Source organism: Ipomoea nil, unplaced genomic scaffold (assembly GCF_001879475.1).
Source record: "Ipomoea nil cultivar Tokyo-kokei standard unplaced genomic scaffold, Asagao_1.1 scaffold3377, whole genome shotgun sequence".
NCBI lineage: Eukaryota > Viridiplantae > Streptophyta > Magnoliopsida > Solanales > Convolvulaceae > Ipomoea > Ipomoea nil.
In genome coordinates, this window is record NW_017619805.1 from 1445003 (window position 1) to 1454808 (window position 9806).

The window sequence follows — 9806 nt, forward strand, 5'->3', positions numbered from 1 at the left end:
TAGAACACTTTCTCTATATGACCACCGTACTAGTTTTGACTCGTTATCCCCGTAATGATTTCTAAATCTTCGGGGACGAAGCTTCCTGTAAGGGGGGGGGGGGGGGGAGGGTGTACAACCCCGTGTTACGGCCTTCAATCCCGGATTAATTATTTAATTAATTCCATTAATAATAATTAAGAAGGATTTAATTTGGTTAGGATTCCCATTAATTAACAAATGTGGTTCACCATGGATTGTGGACCCTTGCCTAAACTAGAGTCTTAAGCCTATTAAGAATAAAGAGAGTAAACCTTTTACTAGTCAGATTCTAATTAGGAATCCCAGACCTATATATCTAGTAGGAATAAAGAAAGTAGGCCTTTATTATTCAGATTATGATTAGGATTCCTGATTCTATAAATAGGGGATTAGAAAGCAATTAGAACCCTTACCACCCATAGTTATATTACACGAAAATATTCCCGGGAGATTCCCCACCACCAAGCCTAGGGAGATCAATCAGATGGAAATCTTAGAGAAGAACCTTAATAGCCAAGGGAGGATTAATTAAGGCTAAGAGGTAACCCATGTCTCAACAAAACCTATTTTCCTTGCTATAATCTTCTTATTTGGCTCCTTATTCTATGCTTGCGTCTTGATAAATTTTTTATGATGATTATGATATAATCTTGATTTAAATGAGATGATCTTATGTGTTGATCTTGATAATCTTGATGATTATAAGGGGATCTTGATAATTATGTGTTGTTCTTGATAAATCTTGATGTTCTTGATTTTAAAGATAAAGTATGATTTTGTGATTTAAATATGATTAGAGCCCTAGGTTGAATCGTGAATTTCGTATTGTCATATTCTTGGTTTATTTGGGTGGGATTTCACATCTTCGGGTGTTGATTATGTTTAGAAGTCTTGTTAGAATGTGTTCAATATGATTCTTGGTTTTGATCCATTATTTGACTACTTGGTGTCATCGTTTGTGTTTAAAAGTGTCTAGACATGGTTTCGGGTTCAACGAAAGATCCCGGGACCAGAATATTGCAAAAGAGTCAGTGGGGGGTAGGTGGGTAGGAGAACCCGCCACCTACCCGCTGCCCCTATGGGCGTCGCCGGCAGCGGGCAGCCGACTGCCCGCCTGGCACCCGCTGCCCAGCAGTCTCGCCGCCGGCCACCCGCTGGTTTCTCCCAATGTGGGATGGTGGTTTTTCCCGTTTGATGTTTCCCCGACCCCTGAGGTGTCCCAGCGAACCCCGTTTGTCGTGCCTGAGTCTAGTTTGATGTTTCGTGTACCATTCGTAGGATAAAAGAGTCTTGTGTATTGCATGCTAGTTGAATTGGTATCCCGTTGGCCTAGGTGAAAGATGTATGAACCCCTTAGGAATATTCCAAGTATGTGGATGACCATGCATAAGTTTATTTATACGTTTTCTCCCCCTTCCCAGTGTGCTAATGTGAGTTGAATGTGCTTGCTATGTGTTATGTGTGCATGATACACCAATTTGGTTGCGATTAAATTGGCTATACGGGCAGTTGGATGGGTTGAGAACCATCGGCTGTTAACCAGGCCGGTTGCGATCGGTCAGGTATATAAATATTATATAGGGCTGCGGTCCACCGTTTGGTTGCGATCAAACGTTATACATGAGCTGCGGTTCATAATCTGGTTGTCATCAGAAATACACTTCTTGGGATGCGGTCCACCGCTCGGTTGCGATCAAACGTTATGATGAGCTACGGTTCATCGGTTAGTTGCGATCAACCCCTTCGTGTTGCGATACGAGGCAGGGTGCTGTTGGGGCGTGTTAGTGCTATATGCGCTGACCCTCATGTATGGGCATGCGATTGGTCCTGTGCCGCCACTAAAGTGTGCTTATGTGTTGAGATAATGATTGAATAATGATATGAATGATGTGAAATAATCTTGTGACCTTAGGATATATGCCAGTATCTTTATATGCATGATTATATCTGTTGAATGTGCTTGTCCCTACTTGTTGAGTCTATTCTCGATTTTAAAACTAGAGCCTCCTAAGTATATATCTTTCGGCTTCAAAATGGTTTTCATATATATATATATATATATATATATATATATATATATATATATATATATATATTGTATTTTAACGCGTTGGAGTGGGTTACCAGCATTATTCGCTGAACAGATATATTTGGCTTTCAGGCACAGATGATTAGCTCCGGAGCGCGCTAGAGGAACCGAGGCTTAGATAGTTAGTTTCCTATTCAGCCTGCGTGACATAATGATGTAATGACGTTGTTTGAGGATAATTAGATAGTTTAGCCTGTGCATCTGAGTTCTCCAGCTCAGATGTGGCATAGCACCCCCAAACACTTATGATTAGTATGCTCTGTTTTGGGATTTAATAAGAGATTACCTTTTTTTTTATATAAGTTTTAAAAGTTTCGAAAATCTGGGGTGTTACAAATATACTAGTATAAACAGCAGAAGCAGAGATAAAAGATCAACTGATGATGATTAGGTAAATTATATATTTTGGTAAGTAACATGAAATAATAGATATGAGTGCATGGGAATTAATATAGCTTCTCTACCAAATTAATATACATATGTCCAGTTGTTTAATGCCATTACAAACTCTTCTAAAATACTTACCTTAAACTCATTAAACCACACATCCTTCAGATATTGAGGAGCAACCTTAAATGATTTTATAGCCTGTGGGTATGCTTTTTGTATGCAATCTATGATCCCACGATGTCCTGAATGAGGCTTAAATCTGAATTATAATGCAATGTTTGGTTTTATGGCATTTTTATAATATTTGTGAAAATGTATAGTACTTACGCTCTTCCGCCTATTGGGTGAATCAGAGTCCTACGGTCATTTGGAATCGTGCTTGGTGGAACATTTGATGGCTCAAAAGTCGGTTGAGAATTATGTTCAGTCGCTGCTTCAACAGTATGCTCACTCTCCCTGTAAGCTGAGGCAGTACGCTCAGAATCAGTGTCACGCAAATGCCTTCTGACTTCATTACTTTCTGTTGTCACTCTATTTTTTTCTTCCGAGTCATTAATTACTGGATGCAATGATAGCGGTTGTGACACGTGAAGCTGTGATTGAGTACTTGTACATGTCTTCCTTTTACTCCCTTTATTTCTTTTATGTTGAGACATCTATATAGTACCACAGGATGACAGTCAAATGCAATTAATAAAATACAATATTAAATGCACTTCTACCTATACAAGAAGAGAAAGAGAAGAGAGGTCTGATTTGGGTGGTAGGAATAGAATGTTTACAAGGGAGAAAGAAGAATAAGAATAGGACATCTAACAGATATATACACATATAATTATCTTTTTTCTAACATAGTGTATTGCAGTAGTCTTGTTATCAACTCTAAATGATGCTTTACATTTATGCCAAATCCTTAGGACATCTAAATGGTTAAGATTAAATATACATCTGCCAACCAGATCAAGATCAGTTGCAGAAAACTAAATGGTTCCTTAAAGTTCAGTTGCAGAAAACTAAATGGTTCCTTAAAGTTCACATGCAAACAATGAAATTGGCCAGCAAACAGCTAAGATATTTGTTCAGCAATATGTTTTATACTTGATAGACTGCAAATCGTATAGGAATGCAGTGATGTTCCAGCTAAGATATTTGTTCAACAATATTTTAAACTTGATCTCATAAAACTATACAATGATGTTCCAGATATTTTAGATGACTGCCTAGTGCGCATGACATGCTACTTGATATTCAGAATGTTTTTAAAGAGCAGAGGGGTGGTCTTTCTGGTCTAGTGGAGAAAATATTGGGAACTGATTTGAACAAAACAAGACGGAATAGCAACTGGGAGCAACGACCTTTAACTCAATATCTGCTAGAATATTCTGCACTTGATGCTATTGTTGTCATCCATACTAGTATTTGCACCCGTGTGATGCACGACCATAAATATAATTAATATAGTATACAGTATTATATATAAAAAAAATAGCACAAAATTTGGAATTTATTAGACATTATTAAATACTTCTTTATATACGACATTTGTAGTCGTATTTTTAGATTGTACACTTTCTTCACAAATAAGTATTTTTAATCCATTAGGATTACTAACTGTTGACACTGCTACATACATTTGACCATGATTAAATATCGGACTCTTTAAAAACAAACCCACGTTAGACAGTGTTTGACCCTGACTTTTATTTATTGTCATTACATAAGACAACATTATGGGAAATTGTTTTCTTTAGAACTTAAAAGGCAATCTTGGATAAGAAGGTGTTAAGGACATCCTTGGAATTAATACCTCTGTAGTAGCACTTGATCCGCACAGTATTTGAGCTTCTAAAACATGATCAGCCAACTTTGAAATGATCATTCTTGTATCATTGCACAACCCTAATGAGTGATTAATATTTCTCAAAAGCATAACTGCTGAACCAACTTTTAGAGTCAATGAGTGATTTGAAACTCCAGAACATCATAAGCCATTTAAAAATTCAAGAGTGTACAAATCAACAAGCATGTCAGCATTACAATTAGATTTACATACCGAATCGCAACTAAGATACGTCCTTCCTTCAGCATTATTATATTCATTCATCTATTCATTGACTGTATCTACCACATTCAAAGTTGGTGCCAAAATTGCACGATCTTTTAGATATTTAAGATCTCTGTTGCCACTACGAAACCCCGGGAATATGCTATCAACAATTGTACAATCATAGTACATACTTATTTCATCAATCACTTGCGGTCCATTAGCAATGTGTATATAGAGACATATAATATATCTCGATATCAAATAATGTAGCAATGTGTAATAAAAATTTAATTATAGTATATATAAAATGTAAATGATATTCATGGTTCATATAGCTACTTGGACCATGATCCTACAATAATTTGCACTAAAATAATCAGGCCTTCTTAATATAATACATTAATCGAGCCTTAATATATGTTATCAAATTAATACTCCGTATTTTAAAAACGGCCCAAAACAAATACTTAACCCTATACAACAACCCGACCCGCTAGCACAAATCTAGTGTAATAAAACAGCACCTTGCCCTCATCTTCATCTTCATCGCCGACCTTTCATCTTCTTTCTCATCTCGATCGCGACTTCACCGTTCTCGCTTTCTTGGTCCGAAAACCTACAATCCACCCTAAAATGTACTTGAAATCTGTTTGTGGAGGTTTTATTTGGCACAAATCGTTCTCCATCACTGTCCTAACTTCTACCCTAAAATCTTGGTCCAGTCGTGAAATTTTCAACCCATGATGGCCTCGGATCTATACTAACCATGAATGCATGTACTCAATGTATTATATAGTGAAGATTTGAACACTCCAATCACTTGATTTTGATTTTGATTTGATGACGAATCATTGTTTTGAAACACAATTAAAATATCTCGTTGATCTGAATATTAAATCTCTACAAAATACCAATAAAGTTATTAATTACTTTATTAAAAAAAAAAAATATATATATATATATATATATAATTGTAATTAATCAGACTTATAAAATGAAATAAACAAAATATAATTATATATACACATTACGCTACTTATCTACAAACACATATAATTATAATAATAATAATAAATAAATAAATAAATAAATAAATAAAAGAGGGCTTGAAGGCTCTAGAATCCGCTTCAGCTCTCTTACGATCCAACTCTCTCCTCTCACCGTTGTTCGAAGAGAACGTCGCTGCTCTCTCTTCTCTTTCTATTACCGTCTGACGTTAGATCTGTTACTACCTGTCCAAACAACCATAATCTGGAGCAATTTCTCAACATAAGCTACTTTCTTAGTTCATCTGAAGAAAGGTATGAAGTTCCTTCGTTCGATTTCGCAGATTAGGTTTAGGGTTTAAGTCTAACACGAGTGTTCATCATCTCCATGTTTTAGATGGTTTTTTTTTTTTTTTTTTTTTTTTTTTTTTTTTTGGAAAGACCACCAATTAATGTTCTGGTTCAGTAATATTGAGAAATTTGTTGGCCACTTTAAATTGGTTTAAAATTTCATTAAGGAAGGATGACAATTAGTGTGCTGCTTGCACTTAAAAATAGTGGTCTTGGGTAGGTGAACAGAAAGCTTTGTTTTCCATTTTTTTACCTTCCAATTGTCCAGAGAATTGGAGAATTCTTTGGTTACTAAATAGGTCCTTACTTTTCTATGAATCAAGTGAGTTGAATTGGGTTCTGTAATGTTGATTTGAATTTATAACTTATCAGTTTCTAATCCTAAATCCCCTGTTTTTTACTCTTATCCTGATCAGCCAAAAGTGAAGTTGATTGAATTTCTTATTGTTTATGTACTATTTCTCTTTATTTTTACTTTTGTTTGTTGCTCTTACTTCTTTCTTTTGAAGTCCTCTCCCCTTTTCTTATAAATACCTTACTGGCTTACTGCACTTTTCAAATAAAAAATATTTGCTATATGCACAATTGATCTTTCTTTTGATATTTCCTTTTTACATTCATCAGGAGGATGAACCTGCTCTTGTTTCTAAGCTTCTAGATAAATTAATGAGTGACAAATATGGGGAGGCGAAGCAGCTTTTGGACTTGCATGGGTTGTTAAGGGTTTCAAAACACTTTCCCAAATGTACTAATCTGTTGTTTATGGTGGTTGATTACACTGTTGTTTGAAGGTAGATGCTTTTGTGTATCATCTAAATGATCAACTCCGATATAATTATGCACATTGTATTGAATCATTTCAATTAACTTTGATTGTTAATAGGTCGGTGAACTAATTATTATCTTAACTATATGCAGGTTAAGGGAATCAACCACCATGTTGTGATAAAGTTAGCTTGGATGAATGAGAAGACTGCATTGCATTTGGAGGTAATTCGTTCCACTTACAATCTTATATGATTCACTACATTTAATTAAGCATTTTGTTTAAGGCTGTGGTTTTAGTTTGAGCTCAAAGTTAAGGAAAAGAAATTATAGAAACATAAATGCTTTTGTTTAGATAATCTCAGTTTATTACATCACTAAGATACACAATCTAGAAACTTAGATACATTCCTTGATAGCACCATACAAAACCAAAAAACACAAAGTATATTTGCTTCTTGTAGAAATAAGTATAGATAGATAAACCAGGCCGGGTTGGGACAATAAAAGATGACTTGTGTTTACTTATTGATTTAGACCCTTAAAAAAATCTCTATTTGTTTGCCACTATTTTCTTAAGAACTTATTTAGTTTTTAACTACTTTTAAAACATACCATAATATTTTTGAATAATAAAAGTAGATAATAGGGTTCAATCTAGTACATATTGTCCATAGTGCAGTTTGCAGAATTTAAATTAAGCCATGTCCAAAGATTATTTTCCTATAACTGTCAATTAAAGACCAAGTTTTTTTGAAGGATGTAATATTTTTCTGATACTGTTTTAAAACTAAAAAGGTTAGTGTGAATCACCTTTCTATTCTATACAGCCAGATATATTCATTCAAAAAAACTTTACCTTCTTTCCATTAAAAAAATAAATTCATTTAAAACAACTTTATTAAAGACATGTAATTACAAAGCTATGGATTTACATGTGGTTACAATAGGCATTCTTGGTGTACCTTGAGCTTAGGACAGTAGGTATCCACTAATAGTTCATCTCTTAAAAGTCTTAAAACAGTAAAACCTGAGGTAGGATCCCTTTGTTGTTCTTTCTTAAATCCAATATTAAATATCATAGCTATGCCAATCACTTTCTCCAGTTCTGGGGGATATCAACAGTTACCTAAAGAAATAGTGTTTGTAAAACATAGGTAGATTTTTAGATAGATAAACCAACAAGTATATAATATTAGCATACCTTATTGTATTTGTTATACAAAATTCTTGCTGGGACAATAGTAGACAACAGAGTTGTGTCATTTTTAATCTGCATCTCCTTATTTACTTTTTTGATAACCTAAACCATTAAAAATGGATTAGAAATCCATATGTATTCAGAAAAAAAAAAATTAAAATTCTACACTAACCTTTGACATAGTACCCTTCAGCTCAGAAGTTGTCACACCTGACTAATACACAATATCGATGACCTCTTTCAAGACTTTATTCTTCAATCAAGCCTTTGCTTTGCCGCAATCACCTCAACACCATGGAATGTTGTTCTCCTTACATTGTTTTACCTACAAAACAATGTATTAATTACATATTTATATTAGAATATTAGAATTGGTAATAAAAATGAAGTTTTATTATCATTTTGGTATTCCAATGTATTCATCTTCACTGCCTTGTTGCAGAGTACTGCAACATTTCAAAGTGACAGAAACCAATAGTCTAATACAAAAAATTAGATAAAGAAATAGAAAAGAAACCAAGCATGAATATATAGTAGTAATTGGAAAAAAAAACTGAATAATTAGTAGATAATATAGGTGAGAATAGAAATGTTTCCAAAAAACTGTGCTACCAATTTTTTCTGTCCACATGCATAATCCAGAAAAAATATCAATACAATTGTCAAAAAACAAAACAAAACAAAAAAAAAAAAACAGATGTGCAGGTGTATAGAGCTTTAACAGATGTGCACACTGTAATCTTCAAGCAACTGTGTTTTATCAATACTGAGATGTCGTAGTATCTTTAACCCTGATTTTTGGTTCTTTGTTTGCGTATTTGCAGGTTGTTCAAACTGGAGAGATTGTGAACTTGTGAGTGAATATTGATATGAAGGGAGCTTTATATAGAGGCTGAAATTTGTGTTTCAATTTTGAATATTGTCTTGGAACTATGAAGGTTGCTAGAAACGTTTCAATACCCAAGATTACATTCAACATATTGTTTTTCGAAGCATTTTATGTATGCGTATATCTGTATCTGTATATATCAGTATATATATGTAAATAAATGTAGATTATAGGTTGGTTTCTCAATGTAATTAGAAGTCTTTCATTATTAGAAGTGTATTCATTTACATTGGTAATACCAATCTTAGCCGGCAATATCCCATTGAAAAGTGTAAAGTAATGTAAACACAATTAATTAGACTGATTGAGTTATCTTACCATTGAAACGACGCAGTATAGTCTAGGCGGAAAAGTGTTTTAGGTAGAAAGTTACTGCTTTATTATAATGATAGATAGATATTTTGTCATGTTCGTGGCCACACACAGCTTGCTGGTGCCTTTTATGGACATAAAGTGAGTGGAAATCACACATTGTATCACACATGGATAACTCGAAAAAGGCCAAGAAGGAAACCAAGAAGAAGGAACTTTCAAATTGAATTCAAGAAACCAAGAAGGAAATCTTGATGCTGATTATGTAGTTATATATGTGCATATAGTACTTTCAAATCGAATTCAAGAAACCAATTATATGAACCTTGTTAGTTGCAAAGTGATATTGAGCATAGCAGTTCTAGGGCATTTCAAAAAAAGTATGAAGTTCATGAATCATATTCTATTGCAAATCATTCATACCCACACTATCCACCACCAACACTAGTGAACTAATCTTTTACCTATTCCACAACACCCCCAAAAGCATCCCAGTTCAATACATCGTTTTCTCAGAATTTTTTTTTTTTTTAAATCAACTACCATAAAAAGGGTTAATGAGTGGATTGATAATAACAAAATAAGTATAGGAGCCTCTAGAGTTACCATTCTGCTAGTCGACCCTCTGCAATACACATCTAATCATCCATCCAGACTCCTATCTATCTGCAGTTTCATATTAGCAGTGTTATATTTACATTCTCAGCTAAAATGCACCAAACATATGTTTTATCAGACCAAAATGTACTATATTT

The 9806-nt window shown here is 34.1% G+C and overlaps 1 long non-coding RNA gene across 1 annotated transcript; it reads left to right on the top strand.

The window, feature by feature from the left end:
* The first annotated feature begins 5668 nt into the window (after window positions 1–5668).
* LOC109170866 lies at window positions 5669–9415 on the top strand. Its single transcript, XR_002052490.1, has 4 exons — window positions 5669–5848; window positions 6509–6675; window positions 6803–6874; window positions 8675–9415. It is a non-coding gene; the product is annotated as an uncharacterized LOC109170866 (long non-coding RNA).
* The last annotated feature ends 391 nt before the right edge of the window (window positions 9416–9806 follow it).